General features: G+C 39.5%; 1 long non-coding RNA gene across 1 annotated transcript; it reads left to right on the top strand.

Annotated features, from left to right (window-relative positions):
• Positions 1–1,121: 1,121 nt before the first annotated feature.
• Positions 1,122–11,429, top strand: LOC148186031 (uncharacterized). The gene is made up of 3 exons (XR_015775404.1): positions 1,122–1,287; positions 1,498–1,598; positions 11,176–11,429. It is a non-coding gene; the product is annotated as an uncharacterized LOC148186031 (long non-coding RNA).
• The last annotated feature ends 10,042 nt before the right edge of the window (positions 11,430–21,471 follow it).

Below are 21,471 nucleotides of genomic sequence, written 5' to 3'. Positions count from 1 at the left end.
CACCATAGAAGCATCTGAGAAAAAAAAAGTTTTCTTCACAAATGTGCTTTCTCTGCAGGCAGGTGATTGTTAGAGCAACTGGAATCACCTGAGCGTGTTTTAGGTTATATAGGCAAGTGTGCAGCTCGTAGCTCACTCTCTGGCTGACTCTGCGCTCTGCTGCTGCAGCTCCCTGCAACTCTTTTGTTTGGTTATGTTTCCTTAGCTGTTTGCTTCGCTTTAATGCACCTCTACAACACCCATACACATGTCACACTCATGCACCACACTATTGACACCACTGACTTCCACACTGCATATTGTATATATTTTGTTAACATTTGGTTTGGTCTATTTTGGTCTGGGTTGATTTAATTTTATTAAATAAGTTTATTTTGTCCAATTTATCCATGGTGTGTCTTCCTTTTGTTGTGGTCTTTTGATTTGTGTCATAATTTAACACAGGGTGAAAAAATTGATAGATAAATGGTCCTTTAAAGATTAGAGCAAAGCAGTAGTTTCCAACCTTTGTGATTTGTGGCCCTATACAAAAAAGAAGGTGTCAAAATCACTTTAATTAAATAAAAAAGCACTTCAATTAAGAAATGTTAAGGATAAACTCTTAAAAAAAACTGAATGATTAAAATACTCAAATTATCCTCACCCTGATCTGAGGACCCCTCAGATGAATCTAATGACCCACTGAAGGGACTCAATCTTCAGGTTGAGAAACTCAAGCCTAAACTGCAGAATTGTATATGAAGAAGTTCAAGCTAGAGCCACCTTGACTAATAATATCATAAAATATTATCAGTCATGCCCCCCCCCCCCTTAAAAAAAATTTTTTTTTTAGTGCATTTTGCTATTTACTAATATTTAAGCACTTTCACTCTGTGTTACTTAATTGGGAATAAAGGTCAGGGCGATTCAGCAACTGGCTGGAGCTCTAAAAATATTAGAACATCCTGTTTTTTTCCCCATGGCAAAGTAAGTAAATTATAATTATTAACATAATATTTAATTCAGAATGTGCTAACTAATACAAACGGTTTCTTTTCTCTCTCGTCTTTGTAAAATAAAAAAGAAAGAAAGAAAAGACCCCCCCCCGGATTTTCATGAAATGGTTCGGTCCTGCTTGCACACCTGACGCAAACCGGTACTTGCTAGCAAGGTGAAGAGAGGAGAGTCGGCGGAGCTGAATCTAAAGTGAAAGCTTCCGAAACAAAAGTTTGGGTACCAAAAACCAAAAGGAACATGGGAGAGAAAGGACAGAGTGACGGCATTTCACCCAGTTCTTCACAAAGACAGGTGGGTGACCGTGAGTGGTGGAAATAAACTCCTTAAGTTCGTAGTGAAAGGTGCTACGGTTGCTCCCCTAACAGTTAGTTTAGCAATCTTTACAGAAAATTGTAAGTGTTTCGCCTACATTTTGGTCCTCTGTAAGACATCATTTAATCAATGTGCAAACTTTTTGGAAGTTATTTATACTAAATCAGTTGTCCCTGTCCGGTACCACAGACTGTATCCTGGTATCAGGCCAAAGTGCAGCTTCGTCCTCAGCAGTCCTGTCTCCCCAAACATCCCCATCAATGAACCAGCCCTACTCCCAACTAAAGGAGGTGAGCAAATGACCTGAGACTGAAACTTTGCCTATGATGTTTTTACCAGGTTGGAAGAAATACTCCAATTATTACATGAGTAAAAGCAGAAATATCACAGTCTAAAAATGTTCGATTACAAGTTAAAGTTCTGGATTCAAATAGTTACTTATGTCAAATTTCACAAGTATTACCAGCAAAATGTACTATATGTATCAAAAGTAAAAAAAAGTGCAGAATGGCACCTTTCAAATGATCATAACTGTAGAAATTATTTGTATGATCATAACATGAGCTCCCTGGGTTATCATTTGGCTATTATATGATTCTGTTTGCATGTAACAGTGTTTTAATGTTGAAATGTGTTAATGTGAAGCCAATTTTAGATACTTTGTATATTATGGGGTAGATTAGTAGTGTAATATTGCATCAAATCACATTAAAAAATCTGGTAAACGGATTGCCTTGAAAAATGTGAGTAAATCTTGATTTATGTGTACATTATATCTAATTGTTAAGTATACTTAAAATGTAGTCATATGTACTCTTTTTTTTAAGTTTCTGCAACTTAAAAATAACACATTTAATTAAATCAATCTGTCTTAATTTTAGCAAATTCAGTAAACCAAGTGTGCATACTCACCAGTCATATTTGTGTTGTCATCATTGCCAAATTCTCTTTGTCATGATCAAATTAAGTCAGACTAACTTGATTTACTGAAGTTGCTAATACTTGGAAATAACAAGGTTATTTCCCTTTGACACAGTGTAACTTAGCACATGCATATCTGTTTATCTGCACAGTAAGCCACCAGATCTGAGTTACATGGGGCTCAATAATCTACCCTGACACAGTACACATGATAGTATAAGAGTGTAAAGTAACTTAAAAGTGTTGTAGAAGAGGTATTTCTGATATCAAAAAGTAGTATTCTCCATTAGTCTTGCCTGTCTGTTGACACGCATTAGTGGCACAATTATAAAAGCTGTGGTCTAATCTTTTAAAAGTCCCAGGGTAATGTTGGAAATGGTCAGAGGAGAAGGAGAGAGGGGGATGGAAGAGGGATAAAGGGAGGAAGGGGAGGAGAGAAACTCAATCTAAAGCACCAGGTGCACCTTTTGTCGACATAATCTCCCAACCCTTGAGACCGCGCACACACTGGCCAACATATACAGCCTTTCATACGTACACATGCTGCTTTTTCGACCGGGGGATTTGGATACTGGGTTGGCTCTGGTCGTATGTAAAAACCGGACTCTCAGGTCACTGCGCTGCCAGAACTGGGTTTTGGTCTATTTTTGATTTAGCCACACTTAGGTGATAATCAATAGGACAAAACATTAAACATTGCATTGCAATGATGATAAAGGTTTATCACAGCATGTGAACACTGTCTACAAAATTGAGGTCAATAGAATACCTGCCCGATTTAACAGGAATCAGGAGAAAGAAAAGGAGAACCATGTCTTTGAGGGAAATGTCACATGTAAAAACCCACATGTGAATTTAGAGCACATGTGCACCTCCGACAGAAATGCTTTCATGTGTGAACTGGTTTTCACAATGTATTCACTGTAAGATGGAAATAAACGTGTATAATTTAACACACTCTAAAATGTAGCTGTAAGCAGATACAGAACATTTTTAGATGTTAACACCAATAATTGAACATAAGCAGTACGAGTGCTTGACAGTGTGAAATAGCTGTAATCAATCATACGACTTTATGAGTCAGCACATTCATTTACAGTTTAATGTTTATAACTTGCCCGTGAGTGACTTGGATAAACGCTTGACAGAATATTTCACTCCTGAAATGATCATTTTGTTTGTCATGATCTGCTTTGATCTCCTTCTTGAGGCCATGTTTTCCTTTGTTTAACCATTTCAAACCTGAGCAAATTGGCTTGATTTCTTTCAAAAACACAGGAAAAGCAATGAGCAATTTAAGAAAAAAAGAAAATTAGCAGAAAAAAATGCAAAAGTACAAAAATACCTAAAAATTAGATGGAAATAAACAACTTTGAAAAAAGTTAAGTAAAGGAAATACCTGGAAAAAGTGCTTAAAAATTACAAATAATTCTGTAAAATCTAAATATATGATTATTATAATTAGAAATTTAGTTTTTCTGGTCATTTTCCTTATCATTAAAAAAAAAATAAAATTTCCAAAGCTACTATTTTCTTGCAATTTGTGGAACAGTTATTGCCAAGTTGCTAATTGCCTTTTTCCCCAGGTTTTACTAAGACAGCAAACCAGTTTGTTCCAATTTTGAAGCTTTAAATACTTGTGAAAGTGTCTGACCAAGCATAAGAACAAGAAAAGTGATGTCAATCCAAGTTTAAAAGGGTTAATTCTTTTTTTACAGTCATGCTTAGCATTTTTTCGTCAGTGTTGATTGTCTGTCCCCTGGTTAGTTTCCCCTGCCCCTCACTGGTCCTGCAGTCTACTTACCTGTTTTCACTCCCCTGATTAGTGTCTCCCTACTTTTACCTGCCCAGTTCCTTTGTTTTCTCATAGCTCGTCTTTATTTTCGGTTAGGAGTTCTGTGGCTTGGTCCAAACATGCAACCAGCTCCCCAAGACCGTGACAGTGTTACCTTTAATTCGTGAAGAAAACGCAATTGCTAATTTGTCAATATATGTGATAAAATTTCATTATACATGCTTACAGCTAAGTTTACCAGCAAAATGTAACTTTTGAAGGAGGAAAATTGCTCTTGCAAATAAAAAGCCTAAATTCATAAACACAACCTTGCTCAGTTTAACACACTGTCAAGGTAAAGTTAACATAAAAAAACTTCTGATAGACGTAACTGTGCAACTGACATTACTGCTGACTTTTCCTCTCTCTTAATTGTGAAACGTTCATCTAAGCAGCTATCATTTCCCTGTGGTAGTCATTTGTGCTCGCTGTTGAGAAAAAAATTACACAAGCTTGCTTTAAAAAGTCCTTATAAATACATTACGTGCACCAAAACGTTACCTGTGGCTGTTTTTCCAGGGGTATTTGCAGATGAAGAGGGGATAAAAAATAAAGTCTCTAACAGAAGGATATGCAGAGTAGCAGTGGCTGAATGAGCTTGTGTGTGTTTGCATGCATTGAGGGGAACAAGACCTGAGCTTGCAGTCATTGTGAGCCTACAGACATGTATTGATGCCTGTCAATCAGTCCACTACACTGCACAGGGAGGACAAGGGGAGGGGACACAAAGATCCGCCTTTAGAAAAGAAGCAGTTGTGCATCTAAAAGCCTGAAAAGTTGAAAACCTTGGATTGCACGAAAACACACCCTTGAATAACATTACAGGCCGCGTTAATCAATGGCTCCTACCACAGTGGATTTACGCAGACCGGGCGCCCCTTGTCTACAATCCCTCACCCGTCATCCTTTAAGCTCGACCCCTAAACTCCTGTGAAGCCTCAAGTAGGGACGGAGCCAAGGACGGAGCAGGCTGCTCATTGTGATTTAATCTCTCTCTGCCTCTCTCTCTACTGCCAGAACAAACATCAAATATGGCCTCCTTATCAGGCCAGCCGTGCTCTATCTATCTATCGCCAATCAATATCTCCTTTTCTGTGTGTACAGGCTTACATGTATGTGTGTGTGTGTTTGTGTGAAACAGGTCTCAAGGGCTGCGCTAACTAAGGTCAAAGAGCAGGTATAACCCTCCAGCGTGGAATGACAGATGTGGCCAGAGGGAAACAAGATAAAAAGAAAGGGAGGGAAAAAAGAATGAAGGGAGAGATTTATAGAAGTTGCGTGTGTCCTAAACAACAGATCATAAAAAAAGAAGGAACTGTTATTATCGCTTCTGTTTCTGCGGCAGGCATAAGTTCGCCTCAGGCAGCGGCCACCAGATCAGCTTACCTGAGCGAACGTGGGCCTTGAACAATGGACTGGAAGCTTTGTCAGGTACATTTTTTTCAGTAGTGCCACCAACTAAACGAGCAACTGTATGGTCACAGGGCGGTGAATGGCTCATTATTAAATGCTTCCTTCAGTCACAGGGAATAGGAATAAATATCAAAAGGCGTTGGCTTCTTCTGCATCCTGTTTGCAGTAAGAAATAAATGTTACGCTTGAGCTTTCAGATTCACACACACACACACACACACACAAATAGGGGCAAGTATACATGCGCGAAAGCCATTTTCTCCCCTGCATGGACATGAATTAACATAGAAGAGAAAGTAAGTGTATGCATATGCATCGAGGGGGGGCTCCTGAGGTGATATGACACTTTGTCTGTGCCTCTATTCACCATGAAACAGCTCCATAAAGCTGCAAAAATGCTGCCAGAGCTACAGCCGGCTGCAAGGGTGTTAGAGATAGATGGAGAGAAAGAGAGAGAGAGAGAGAGAGAGAGAGAGAGAGAGAGGGGGGAAATCCTTTGTTCTGTCAAGGACTTAACACAATCAGAGTGTACAGTGTGTCAGGAACGCACAGGCATATATCAACTTCAATCTCTTTTTAATGAAAAATCCTGCCCTCTCTAATATGTGCAAATTAACCTCTTCTCCTCCCTCCCTCCCTCCTCCCCTCCTGCCATTTCCCCTCCTCTCTCCCTCTCCCTCACAGAGGCCCCTCGACTCCCTTTCCCTCTCTTCTTGTGCTCTCCACCCTCTTTTTTGTCCCTCTTCTTCCTCCTTTCCCACTGTTTCGCTTCACTTTCACCAATTTTTCCACGTTTGTCTTATTCAGAGGTGGAGGCCACGCAGGACTGCAGCAAAGAGAAGGAGAGAGATGTTGATAGAGAGACTCCTGCTTTTCATTAGCTTGTTGCTTCAGCCACCCAACCCCCCGCAGCAATTATCTACATCACTTAGTTGTAAAAAAATATATATATATTAAAAAAACATAGCAAAACAACATCCCCAAGTCATTGTCCAGCAGCAGAATTAAAATTCACCCTCCATCCTGCTCTACTCTCTTTGGTTTTCATCTCTCTCTCTGCTCCGGCACACACTCCGAATCATGCTATTACCCTGATTATCCTGATGAGTTGGTCAGATCCTCGCCTTCTCATTCTGCCCATGTTGATTGTAATTTAGAAATTACACCTAATGAGGAATTTTTTAAAAACATGGTGGTCGCTCTGTGGTGCCAGCTCCACACCGCTCCCTGCCCTAATGGATTTCCTGGTATGGAATCCATTTTTCCCCCCTTTCTGCCCTGCAGGGGGTCCGGCTAGCCAGGCCCTCCCTCCCTTTCTCTCTCTCCTCTGCTCCCCCCACCCCACCCCATATCCCCTACCCTCCACTCCTCCCCCCTACTCCACTAATTGGGGACGACTGGTTTGGGTGAAAAGAAGTCATAATCATTGTTTCTGCTACTAATTTAAGTGGTTAAGTGTATGGGATCAGCTCGCAGAATGAGGAAATGAGTATGATTAAATTTACATTTTTTAATCTTAACAGCTAAAGTGCCAATTTCCTTTTTATGGTTTTGTTGGAGGTTTCTGAAACTCCATATGGCAGTTTGCACAAGATAAATGCATATGTTTGCGTTTTTGTTGTGTCTCAAGAGAGCTCTTTTGGTTTAGTTCTTTTGGTTTTCTTGTATTTAATAATTTAACATGCCATCCTTTAAAGATCAGAGAACCAAACTATCTTTTTCTACTTCTTTTTATTTTAGAGGAATGTGATCCATCAGATCACATTCATCAGTTTTATAGTTTTAACCTGTCGTGTTAGTCTTACAAACACCTGTACCGTACGTGCGTTTGTGGCAGAAATGAGGGGGAACACACACACACACAGAGTTGCATGCAAATCAAAGCCATCAACAGCTTGTGATGAAGTGAGACGTCGTGGCATAAACAGAGTGTGCCGTTACCATGGAAGCCACTTTCACCTCACAGGCCGAGAGAGACAGGCCGAGAGACAGAAAAACACAAAGAGCCAATGAGACGGGGAGGGAGTGACAGGAAAACAGTAACAGGCAGACAGACAGTGTGTTACAAGCTCTCCTTCAGCTACATTTAATAGCTTTTCAAACCTTTCTGAGCTTTTTCACCACTCTCCCTCCCCTGGGAAAGAAACACTATTCGTACAGTAAGACGTACAAAGACAAAGTTCATTGAAATGTCGTTTAATAGCTGGTTGGACATTCACAAGTTTAATGAGCACATCACTAAGCTGCAGGAGCAGATGTACAGTGGCTGTTGGAGAGGTGCAGTGGCTTTGAAGCCACATCTGTCCCTGTTTTGGCCTTTTTTCCCCCTTTTCTGTTACAGATAGCAGCCTTTAGACCCTAACTTCAGATGACTTTTGGCATCATTTTTGCTGGAGAGACAGAAGGTTTACCCCACAGTTGTTTGTGAATTAAAGCTGTCCTACATGCACCATCTAGGACTTGTTTTTTCTTTAGCGTTATCAGTTTATAAGAACTTTAAAACAAATAAATCACTCGCCAGGCACAAGCACAGACAGATAGGTGGTGCTCATTAACTTGCTCTTTGGGCCACTGACTAAACAAGTGCCCTTTTTCTATTTCTTTATTAAAATGTATATTTTATATTTCATCAGTTCTCAGTTAAAAACGTGTAGTAATGATCAACAACTGCAAGTTGTTGAATATTAGTTCAAGCTCTAATTCTCAAGCCCCTTTTCCACTGCACAAAATTTCCTCTATAACCTGCTAACATCTGTTTTTTGATGTAATGGTAAAAGATACAATTGGTATACACACCCACGTCAAATGACTATACAGTAGTCACTGCTATTTAACCACTCCAGCTTTAATCAGCGTTGATGGAAACATAACACCTAGGTGAACATGTTAATTTTAGCCCCTTAACCAGCAAGATGCAATGATTTGCCAACACAAAAAAAACACCTGTTTCCGCCCAAGAAGCTCTCAAACATTGATCCAAATTAGTCTACACTGAGTTTTAAAAAGAGACTGAGTAAGTAAGAGATATATAAAAAGAAGTAATCACTGATACCACATGCTGACCTGTTTTCTGGTCCATCCACGCACACACCGAAAGGCATGCTAGTCTGCTGCAGAGCCATGTACACAGCATTTGTCTACAAAAGGAGTCTTTTTAGCGCGTTTACACATTTTAAAAAACATCCCTACCATGATTCCTTTCCTCAACCTCATCTACATAACTTTGCTTTCCTTAACCTTGAACTAAACCATGTTACTTATTCTAAACCTAACCAACGTAACTTTACATTATGTATGTCACATTATTCATAGGGCGCAAATTTGTGACGTATTATACCGACCATTGTATAAGTACTCACAATTGTTTATCAATGTCAAGAAATTACACCACTATGCATCAGTGTGTGGGTATTGAATAAAACTTATTTTATATAACTTTAACTTTTAAAGATAATTATGAGAGGGGTGCCCTTTCTTTGCATAAGCATCAACCCCTGGAAATGTCTGTGTACGGCACTGTTGCTCTCTTTGTCATCAGTTTGATCACTCTCACGTATCCCTCATAGCACGTGCATTTTACTTCATGGGGGGAACCATAAACAAGACTTACAATTCACTCAGCTTGAACTGGAACAAATCACTGCCTGCATTTTTCTGCGTGGCACTGAACGTCCACTTCACTCAACAATTCATAATAAACAGGCCTGTTGCAGGAAATTGAACATAGCGACCTGGTCATATGACATCAGACAGGGCAGCTGAGCAGGGAGTCACAAGCAAAAGGGTACTTCATTTGGCAGAGACAGTAATGACAAATTTCCTTCCTTTATACTTTATAAATGGTTCATCTTAGTAAAATGGAAACCTTTATTCATTTAATCCAGCTCATTTTCTCTCTCAGAGATGGAACAGTGGGTTACATAACTTCTACAAAGGGCAGCATAGCGACTGAAAAAGAAGAAGAAATTGGCTTAGCAAAGGAGAAAAATGGGCATTTCTGCTTATGAAGACATTATTTCCCTTAAGTCCAAAGTCTATCAGGTCACTGTGTTTGACTCCATAGCAATCAGTGATTTTGCATGTTGTTTTTTTCGTAGCTCCACTGTCTTGTCCACCCTCAAAGCCTGATTGCTGCAGAGTGAAAGACTAGACTCAATACCTTCTGCGAAAAGGTCGGATGAGCGAGGCCGCTGTAGCAATCCTAGCTTTCAAGGTTTGCCAGGGAGGCTACAGGAGGTAATCAGAGGAAAATATGTCCTCTCCTCCTCCTCTTCTTTTAGACCTCCATTAGACCAGCCTGCCTCTGTCTGGGAAAATTGATTTTTCTCCCTCCCCTCCTCCTCTCCTCTTTCTCTTCCCTTTTTTTTTTGCGTCTCAGGTTCCATTTGAGGCTTGTTCATCCACTCTCAAGAGCAGTTCTGCGAGACAGAGAGCGAAAAGAGAATAGTTAGGCCACGACAGGTTGTTCACACATATAGTTACCCACCCCCAACAGCAGCCACCGGGGCTCCGGTCTCATTTCTGTCATCTGCAGACACACAGAGGCCTGCGGTGGTTTGAACTTCTTTCTTCCACCCCCCTTTTACTCCTCCTCATCTGCCTAATCCTTTCCTTCCTCTACTGTTCTTTCTCCATCTCTTCCTCTTTCTGTTGCTCTTCCACCAGTCTTGCATCCCACCCCCCCTCTCTCTCAGAGCCAAGTCTTGGATCAATGCACCATTGATTTTCCTATCAATGAACATTAGTATGGATCAGACTGCTGCTTGCACTGCCCTGCCCCGAAAACTACACACATGCACGCTCATACACGCATGCACTGAAAGCGCCTGTTGCCACAGGGACCCCAGATTTCATCACTGCTCAGAAACAAGCACAAAAAAAGGGACAGGCTGGGTGCTGTGGACAAAGGGAGAGCGGCAACAGAAATAAAGGATTGATAAAAGAGAGGTTCTAGTTGAAAGCACAGGAGCCAATCAATGAAAGGAGTGACAGAAAGGGTAGGAAATGAAATCAGACTGAGCAGAGTTAGTGTTTGTCTCCACGTAAAGTAAACAGTCATTGGTCAACTGCCTGCTAGTCGATTCACTGCAGAATAATTCAGTCTGATTGGCACCGAGCTCGGGCTGCTGATAATAGCTGCTGATCATGACAGTGAATGGATGCGTGCGCTTTATACACCTTTAGGTGTCTTTCTCTTTCCCCTCTCCCGCTCACACACACATACACACACATTTCTGTCTCCTCTATCGCCCTATAATGGGCTCTCTGAGTCAGGTGGAGATTGACACTTTTCTTTCTGCTGTGCTCCTTTTGTGTCCAACATTGTATTCATTCCACACAAACCGACAGCGGCCTCTCAGAGAACACATTTCTGCACACATCAGCTACATTTTGCATCACCAAACAATGAATCTGTGCTTATACACACGCCGTTACCATCTTCAATTAACTCTGTGTTTGGGGTAAAGTGAAAGGAGAAATAGGAGAGTAAATATTTTCTAATTTTTGTGTGGTCATAGTAGCCCATTGATAAATGAATGAATGTGTAAAGTGTGTTTATAATCAACTGTCCTTTCTTGCACAGAGTGAGAGGCCCTGTATGTATGTGCAGTATGTGATGGTGTATAAATGGTCTTCTTTGGGATTTTCTGAAGTAATGTTGCATCTATGATAATTACATTGTCTTTTTCCTTTGTCAGAGAGAGAGAAAGAGATGCAGTGTAGACTGGTCTTGACAGAACAAAGAAACATCCTTCTTTGGAAGTGCTTGCATGAAAGTTGATCCTCAGTTAAGACCCCACGTACAAGGAAACTGAGCCGTCCTTTGCCCTGCCTGATTGTAAAGCGCTTTAATTCGGGCTGCTGTGAATGCCTGCCTGCCCCTTTGCCTGTTTTTTTTAAAAATTATAATTAATTATTTTGCCATGTTCATTATTTTGTATTTATTTACTGTATGCAGAAAATTACATATATTAAAAATCTTGTTTTAATATTATATAATTTCTATGATGAACAGTCACGTTATTATCTACTTCCATAATTTCTAATATTGTTCTTACATTTGGATCAGCAGCAGAATAGTCTGGGGGGGGGTCCTGCATAAGCAAGGGCATTGGTTTTATTTCAACACTGAGGGGGACACATAACATGATCTGCTACAAAAAGGCCAAGCGCAAATACGTAATTTCCTGCATTCTGGTGAAATTTGGTGGTCTGCTGTTCAAACTGTACATAAAAGCATAAATTCTAAATGTGGATGAAATGTTAGCTTTCCTAGATTTTTCTATTTTTTATTTCACCCACTGGGGGAAAATGTAGTTTGCAGGACAGAGCTTATATTTGGACACAGAGAGATTTTAAATGTCGGTTCTTGAAGGTGCAAACAACCTTCAGAAATAAATAGGCTTTGTTAGCTGACTTATGCCACAAAACATAAGTGGTTGGTTTCGCAGCTTCAAAAACCATTTTCACAACAGTGTCATAATCTGAACATTTATTTTGTGCTTTGTTAGATGTCCTATCAAACCAGCCTTGAATTTAAACAACTGTAGGCTATTCCCCAGAATGTACTGGAAAAAAACCCAACAATTATTTGCTGGTGTAACAACCTCAGAAAGATGGACAAGGCAGGTAAAAGAAGGAATGGAGTGTGACTGTTGGAACTATTATATGATGTAAATGCAGAAATGTTAATCCCTGACCAACATATACCAGTTCTACTCTTCTCTACAATGCCTGCATACTTCACTGGGGCACACACACACACACACACACACAGAGAGAGAAAGAGAGAGAGAGAGGGAGAGAGAGAAACAACAGTCAACCTGTGGGAGCTGAAGAGTAGGGGGAGCCAGCAGATTTTTCTGGCAACATGTCAACCAAGACTATAACCTTTGTAACCACAAAGTTCAATTACTCACTTAACTCACTTTGATCCAGACCTCTGCCTCTGATTGAGGCTTTAACATGTGGACTGACTAAAATAAGCCCTAAGCAAGCTCAGTTCTGCATCCAACAACAACATATAGTTGTGGCAATGGAAAATCCGTGTTTGATGCTGATCATAACGAAAATATAACTAACAACTTCCACAGCAGCTGCTTTAGTGTTGAAAAACTAAAAGGATTGTGATTAACTTCAAAGTTTTTACAATGTTGCAAAACAAACTTGAGTCCAAATTGGCTTGCTTTCGGTTATGAAGCATTTGTATTGCAACACAAATACACTAAAAGCGGTCTTTAGTTGTGACTGAGGCACTGCGGAGTACGATATGTTAAACTGTAAAAGACCCTAACTGCCTGCCGTCTTCAGGCAGCGGCAGGGTAAATATGGCGGGTGCACCGTGAGAATATCTCTGAAAAAAAGACAGCAAAACTCGTGTTAAATACATTTTTTAAACTGTATATACGTTTTGAGAGAGCGATGTAGTCGCTAAACTACTCTCTCAATCTGTAAAACTTCCCTGTCTTGCTCGGTGCGAAGCCGCTGTGCCGGGGAGCCGAGCAGGACGTAGGCGGAAATCGAGCTCCTGACAGCGGCTGCTGGAGCAGCAGCGGCCGGCAGGAAGCTGCTTTTCACCGGCAGGCGCGGGGAGGAACAGCTGCTCCTGCGCGCTCAGGGAAACACCGACTCTTTTCGCCATTTACGTAACAAAAAATATATATATTATTAATAATTTTTAAAAAATCTAAAATACACAATGATTGGCATTGTTTTATAGTCTTTATTTATATAGGCTAATAATTATCTAGTTCTTTTTTCCCCTCCAAACAATCACATGAAAATCGGCTGAATAGCAATTTTCTGTCAGAGATGTTAATAATAATTATTACAATTATTACAAACTATAGTTATTTATGATAGGTAACTTTATCTATTTCTTTTATTTATCTGTGGCAGAAAATAGCTAATTATGCTATTCATTAGTCCAGTTAGTTGGGCGAGTATATTTTAAACAGCCCCTGACTTGTTTGTTTTATGCTTTATCAGCGGATTAGCTTATTCTTATATTAGAATATTAGGTTATATATTTTCTTATTTCTTTAATATGCAGCTGCATGTGAAAAGGTGAACAGCAGGTTAAATACTATGAGCCTGGTTATTGAATTTTACGTCAGGTGGCATTTGCATTTAATATCCCTCCGCCTGCCATATTGTAACTAGGAACTCTCTCTCTCTCTCTCTCTCTCTCTCGCTCTCGCACACACACACACACACACACACACACACACACACACACACGAGGGGTATCCAAGCTTACTTTAGGCTATGGATGGATGTATATTTCTATAGACCTACATCATAACATCACAAAGGAGCCTCCATCACTGTTACATCTGTCACAGTTAGGGCTTCTGCCTGTCGCGCGCCCCAAGTCATAATGGGAGGTGATGGTGGTGATGGTGCTGGCTTTAGAGATGGTGAATTAGAGCAGGCATGCGCGCGCTGGTTGAGGTGAATGTGTGCCATTCAAATTTCCATATATGTCCTGTCACAAGGGAGACCCCCCCTCTTTTTCCTCACATGCCCCCCCTCCCTTTCTCTCTCTCTCTCTCTCTCTCTCTCTCTCTCTCACACACACACACACACACACACACACACACACACACACACACACACAGAGCCTCCCCCTCTCCTTTCTTTGTTCCCCTCCGATGATTCCCTCTATGAGCTCCCCACAGGACAGAGAGAGCGCGAGAGAGAAACCACACCACTGCCACCCAGCGGCCACGGAGGCGCGCGCGGCCGTGCGCGCGTGCTCTTTGTTAGCCCCGACCTCCATGAATTTCCATCATCGGGTATTAAAAAAAAACAGCCGTCGGCTCCTTTACAACTTCACGGCATTTCATCAGCATAAATTCATGCGCGAGGATGCTCTCATGCCATTTTGCGCATAGAGAGTAGGCTCGAGACGCGCTGCGTGCGCAGACGCACACACGCGCTCTGCTGAAGTGTCCTTGAGCAAGACACTGACCCTATGCTGACCTCTGGGGACCGTGAGGGGGAGATTTCTCCTCCCGAGATTATCATATAATCATCAGACGGTCGTATCTTTTTTTTCTCACTCGTTTCCACCACAATATCTGACGGATTACACATCGAAATGATTCAATAAAGAGAATATAGGCTCTGCAGGACAATAATTTAATTAGCTCCATATATAACCTAGTTAATGAGGTACTTAACAGGGAGACGTTAATTACAGATTCTATATGGCCCTGTTTTTTTCTGCAGGGCATCCTCTCTTCTCTGCGCCTTTAAGTGGGATTAATCAATCATATTGTTGCACATTTATTCATCCGCGTCAATCTGCTCATGCAAACTGGTTCATATATTTCTGATTATTTGTTTTATTCTGTATTTTGTGCAACATGCAGACAGTTCTGTTGAAAAAGAAACAATGTAACAAACAAGTACAAATATGTGAGGAAATATGATGATCAGTGTGTTAGTTAAAATGATGAATAATTTAAAGCAGCAGGCAGATTCAATGAGGAGGAAGGGGAGGAGGGGATGGGGAGTTTTTTTTTCCAACAGGGGGCAGAATCACTGCAAAAATCTCCATCACGTACGCACATTTGCACACGCTCATTCATACAAAAGCACACAGGCAACGCTCTAGGATCTGTTGTTTTTCTCTGCAAGCAATTTTCACCTCCTACCAGCTGCCTTAAAAATTACCTTTAAATAGCCTTATACAAATCTGAGCCCAGCGTGTGTTCTGTTTGTTTGTTTAACAAATAAACTTCTGCAGCAGATTAAGAGAAGTTTGGATTACTTCCAGGGTTACTAATCTATTTCAGCAAATGAAGCTGAAAGGTCGCTGGGAGCCCCATATTAAAACGTGCTAAAACGGTTAAACACACTAGATGTTTGACAAAGTGAAAAGGAATAAAAATCTCCTTCTGGGAGCTCAAATTAGGCTCTCCTCTTTGGTTACTGTTTGGGATTAGTTTAAAATTATAGAATAATAACCAGATATGAATCACTGTGAATTTAGTCTTTTTCTCCTATAGGGGCCTCTTTGTTACATCGAGGTCTTGACCTCGGAGCTGGTGGTTTGGGAGTTGTGGTTTCTTTCTTCTCCATGCTTAATTAAGTTTTAATTAAAGCAAAATCGGGATGTTTGGAGCATATAAATAATAGAGGCAGACATGGAAGGGGAAATGCATGGGCTGGTTAATATTTTTTCCATGTTGCATTTATTTTTCTCACGTTTTTATGCAGTCTGTCAGTCAACAGATATTTGCATTTTCAAGTTGATATAATTTTTGACAAGGCAGGTGTAAATCCCTCTAAAACAATTTTCCACGCATTTTTTATTTTTTTTTAATTTATTCATTAATTTTATTTTCTTTTTTAGAATTTTCCTTCTCTTACAAAAAATACACATCTATCATTGGTGTAACGTGTAGAAAACAAACAAAGCCTTGTTTATTTTGAATGAGTCAAAGATGAAGAACAAAAGTTCATTTGTCAAAATTCTTGCAGACACAAACTGAACTGTGCAGGGTATTCACTATAAATCAGGCATTTCTCGGCTAAAATAATTAGGCTGAAAATATTTTGGGAGGCACGTGCTGCATGAATGATGTTTTAAGTCATCAAATCGGACAAAATGTCCTTACTGAACGTATGTGTTATCTGTTTATCAGCTGCTAGCCTATTTGGCTGACACGTTCATGTTAGAAAGTGTAGGCTGCAGTTTTTATTTTATTTTTCATCTGCTCATAGCAAGTAAAATATGGTTTATAAATGCTTAAGCAACCACCAATAAATATTTAGCACTGACTGTAATTTGTAGGAGAAAGTCTTAGAATAAACTGATGATTAAAAAAAAGACAACTCCATAACAGTCGTCACTTTTCTTGTTCAAAAGAAAGAATTGAGGAAAGGTGGATTTTTCTTTGGATGTTAGAGCCTTAGATCAAATTAAGTTATCCATAATTTCAACATCACAAAACTGCATCCTATTCAACGTTAAATTAACTCAACAAACCCTTTATTTATAATTGTGGCACACTGTAGATAATAGCAGACAGATGGACTGAAGCTAAAGCTGTCGTACTGAACTCCTGAAGAGAACAATTAACCCACACCACCGCCTAATTCACGATATCATACTGAGAGTTAACGCGTTTATGAGACGACAGACTGAAATGATTTTTTAGAAACGTTGGTGACACCAAACCTGTTTTGCAGTTTTACTGTAGACATTTTTTGTAAGATGAGGTATCTTCAAAGACCCGAACAAAGAATGTATGTGCATTTTGTACACTGTAAGCTGTGCAGCGTCCATTGCCATATTAAAGTTAAGGTGGGTCACTTGTGTTAAATCACTATTAAAAGGCCAATCACCTGCTCTGTAACAGCTTCCTAAACATGAAGAGATAGAGTGGGTGCAGCATATCTGAATTAGCCTGCTGCAGATCTACAATATTGGTCAGTTATATAATTTGGTGTTATAGAAAACGCCAGAACATGCTGTCATGAGTCTTTTGGACATTTGGATCTATCCACACGCTTGCATGATGATGCTTTGGCGAAAATCCTTTGATTTTATTGTCATCTAGTTGTGGAGAAAGGACAGCAAGTCCCTTAACCGAGTGCAGAATCAGGGCCCCACTGACAACTGATTTTACAAATCCTCACTCCACCCACGATTCCAACCTTCACTTTTCAGATGTGTGGCCCATTTGTTATGTTTGTCGGAAATAAAAACATGACAAGCACAAACACGGTAAAATACGACAATATGTCAACGTCCTCAAGGCTCTAAACCCTTGTTGCAATACAATGAACATGCACACAATCAATCCTGTTAAAACAGTCCAAAACATTTTGGTGAAACGGGACAAATGTCCATACGTCTCTGTCTTATAAACAGGTTTTGAAATGTGTTCCCTTGTTGACAATGCTCGCATTTTCAAAGGTCATGTTGCCGCAGAATGTTCTTAAAGGGGATGTTTCCAGTTTGTCACTGTCAGGATGTAAAGACAGTCAGTGGCGGGAAATAATAACTGAGACAGAAGTGATTATTTCTGTCGACCTTCAGTCGTCCAAGTATTAATAACAAAATAGAAAATCACAATAAAATAAAATCAGTGTACGTTTATAGCTTTTTGTTCAAACACATTCCAGCATCAGAGGTTGTCCATCAGTTTTGACCTGCAAAGATCAGTATGTTTTAAATAACTTAAGCTGAGTTAAATTCATCTTAATTTCAACACTGCTGTCTTGGTAAACTTATAGGTTTTCTAATTATTGCACTGAATTAGAGACAACAGCACATTTGACACATGTAGCCTAACCTTTGCCAATTTTAATAGTTTTCATGTTTACTTCAAGAAGTCACACCGACTTAAACATTTGGGGAAATCATGCAGATTTCAACTATATTCAGATTTCTGAAAGATGTTTTAGCAGATACAACTGTGTAGAGGTTAAAAAAGTGAACATGGCTTCACCAGTGGTGCAAAGATGATGCAGAGTCAGCAGCCTGATATTTGCTCTGACAGCAGAATAGTATGTTTCCATTGAACTGGTGCTCTTCAATCTTTAAATATTCACATAAGCAACATAAGGGGAAAAAAGAAGAAAAAAAAAGAAAGAAAAAAAGAAACGCCTGGTGGTTTCCTGTTCAGTTATATGATCAACAGATTAAAGTGATGAAATTGAAAAGACAAGTGACGCTGCAGAAACACAGGGATTACTGTGAAGAGTTTCTTTTTTGGATCCTATATCGTCAGTTTTTCGATTTGAGTGTTATATTACTGAGTGGGGCTTTTATTTTGAAGGAATTATCAAGAAGCTGCATATGTTAATACATTATGCTAATTAATTTCAAGGCATCATATGGCCAAAAAATGTCGAGGCTGTCGTGGTTCTTACAATATGTGTGAAAATGAGTCTGTTGCAAATTGAGATTCATGACGCATTAAAAAAATCTGATGATGTAATTGGCTCTGATGTAACAGACAGAGAAGGAGACGTCGGGGACAGTAGGATGAGACATATCTTGGAGGAAAAACAAAACAGCAAGGACAGAGTGAAGGCTAATCTATTTCACAACCCGTCCTGGAGCCAAAATGGACTTTGGACAAAGCGCGGAGTCAGAGGTCACTCCGATAGCTGCAGCGTGTGTGGCCGCGCGAGAGATCCTCCTCGTGTCTGGATAATGAAACTGAGACCGACGACGATCTCACTTATAGGGAGAATGATGCAGGATGATATTACTGTTACGATTTTTAAGCGCGGTGCATGCACCTGCGACAGGCAACATTTGAAAACGAAAACAATAAATAGGTTTTCCTCCGAGAGTTTAACCCGTTAACTGCTGCTGTTGGTGGTAAAAATGTTCAGCGCAGAAGCTTAACTGCACCGAAGAGTTACAGTGTAAAAATTCAATTAAATAGCATAATAGATAAGAGAGGCTTTTATCGGGACTGCTTCTCACACAGAGGCACTTATTTGCACAGTTGTTGGTGTTTTTTTTTTTTTAGCTGTGGAGGAACAATGTCCAAATGTATGCCACATGATAACTATGACCTAAACGATTTATGCTTTCCTGTCAGTTTAGGGAAATTTACCAACACAATAGAGCAACATCTAAGGCTCGTCTGTATGCAGCATAAAATGCATTTATGTTGTTTTTTTTTTCCGAAAAAGGGAATTTCCTTTATCTGTAGTTGTCACGGGGATCCAAGTCTAGACTACATAACACACTGATTACACATGTTTTCGCCTGACATAATGGAAATTTATGTGACCTACTCTGTTCACTAAAACATACTCAAGAATCTGGCAGGGAAGTTCCCCCGCGCCAAAAACAACAGCATATGCAGATGATTATAATAGATAATCATATAAATATGATGACCGAGTTAAAGTCGAACAGGTTGGGGTTAGACACTGTGGTTTAACCATGATAAGTGCGGCAAAACCGCGTGGACAATAAGATTAAAAGGTCTTCACTTTCCACATGTCAAATGTAAAAAAACATTGCATCGTTTCACACAATCCTTATTTCATCTTAACAACCTTTATTTGTTTTTCTTGACCTTAGTCACGGGAAATCATTAAGGCACATTTCTTTCGTTTCAGCCCCTCAGGGTACCTAATGGAATAAGTAAAAAAAAAAAAATAATAATAATAATAATAAAAAATAAATTATGACAGAGTTAAACTGTGACAGGTTTTAATGTGGTGTAACAGTTTAGTACAGAACTGTAGGGGGGAGTGGGGTTGGTTGGGACATTTTTGTATCAACACTTGTACACTTGAACAGTAATGAAATTATTTTGTCCCCAATACAGGTATCTGCCAACAATTTATCAAGCTTTTCAAGAGCTCAACCTGAACATGAAAGGCACAATTTTGTAAAAGGAGTGCATTTTCCCACAATTCAGCCTCAGTGGGGTGGTTGGGACAGAGGGGTTGGGTCCCCTGGGACACATTGTTCTGGGGGAAAAAATTAAAAATTAAATTGAAAAATTGTAGTCTAAATCTGGAAACCTTATATTTACAATGGCACTTGTTTTAAAATTTCTTTAAGTAAATAGAAATCATTTGTAAATTTATTATATTTTCCAAAATTACTGGGATGTGGAATTTGGCTGATTTTAGTCTTCTTTTCAGTGGCACCAGTAAGCTCAATGAGGTTATCATATACTGTACTTAGCTTATAGGGAGTGTTTCATTTTGCAAAAGAAAAAAGACAATAAAATGTATTAAATAAGTCCTTCATCTCTAGTGCAGTCAATATTCTCAGCAAAGTGACTGATTAGTTTTAAACCTCAGACAGACGATGATACCAACTGATTTAATGTGTGGACGGTTTCTAATGACCTTGTCTGTATGTTTGTTTTACCACCTGCTTGTCTGCTTTTTATCATGTTGTCTTCTGTGTCCAGTGGACAAATGTCCTCTCTGGTGGACAATAAAGATATAATCTATATTCTATCAATTTGAGAGTTTAAAAAGTTTAAACTCTACGCATTCAAAATATGCTCAGGGGTTGAAATGTAGGCCTATGAACTTCTGACCATTAAAATTAAATTTGTGATTTTTTTTTTTTTTGGAATTTGAAGTTTTATTGATTTTGTCAGTAATAATCATTATACAAACAGGAGAAACAAAAACAACCTAAAATAAATAAAAACAGGCAGGTAGCCAAACAGACATTGACACAGTAGTGCTCATTATTTCATTATAACTTGGTGGGCATTAGCACATGACAATAATGGCATAATATTGTATTACACCCTCATGTTCTTGCCAAGGTCAAGTCCCTTATATACCCACTAAGGCTGTCCCATTGTTCCTTCACCATGTCATTTTTGCAGCTCAGTCTTCCCAGCATCTTTTCACATGCAACTATTCCCATCATTTGTTCCTTCCACATTTTCAGTGTGGGAGTTTGAGGTTCTTTCCAGCATCTAAGAATCATCCGGGTACAGGTAGTTAAGCCAGTTATTAATCAATTTGTGATTTGACAGTGGGTCTTATTCAACCAACTCCGACTGTCCCCCTGTCCCAGCTGACCCCGCTTTCCTCTATAGACAAAAGTCTTGAAATTAAACTTTATTAAGTCTGGTGCTGTCTTGATTTTATACAAGAGGACTGAACAATGTATGCAGAATTCTGACAGCTTCAATTAGTAATTCTTTCTTTCATCTGCTTCACTTCATCTCCAACTCCTGATTAAAGAGGAGAAACCATCTTTTATTGAAAGAGTGGCTCTAAAAGTGTTTCAGCCTTGGCTACAGAGGTAACCTGTGCACTATTATTGACGACTTTTACAGATAAAACTGGCTAAAGAGAGATGTGTGTGTGCATGGATATAAAATCTATGCATAAAATAGGTGATTAACCTAAAGAAGCCCCATTGGACCCCATGTTTAAGTATGACTCCATCTGTGGATTAATATTTTGTGTCATTTTACTTAAATGTGCAGATACAACTGCTATGAGGAGACTAAAAATATTTCCATTGC

This window comes from Plectropomus leopardus, chromosome 21 (genome assembly GCF_026936395.1).
Source record: "Plectropomus leopardus strain MGB_pleo_1.0 chromosome 21, ASM2693639v1, whole genome shotgun sequence".
NCBI classification, from domain to species: Eukaryota; Metazoa; Chordata; class Actinopteri; order Perciformes; family Serranidae; genus Plectropomus; species Plectropomus leopardus.
This window is presented reverse-complemented; position numbering and strand designations above follow the sequence as displayed.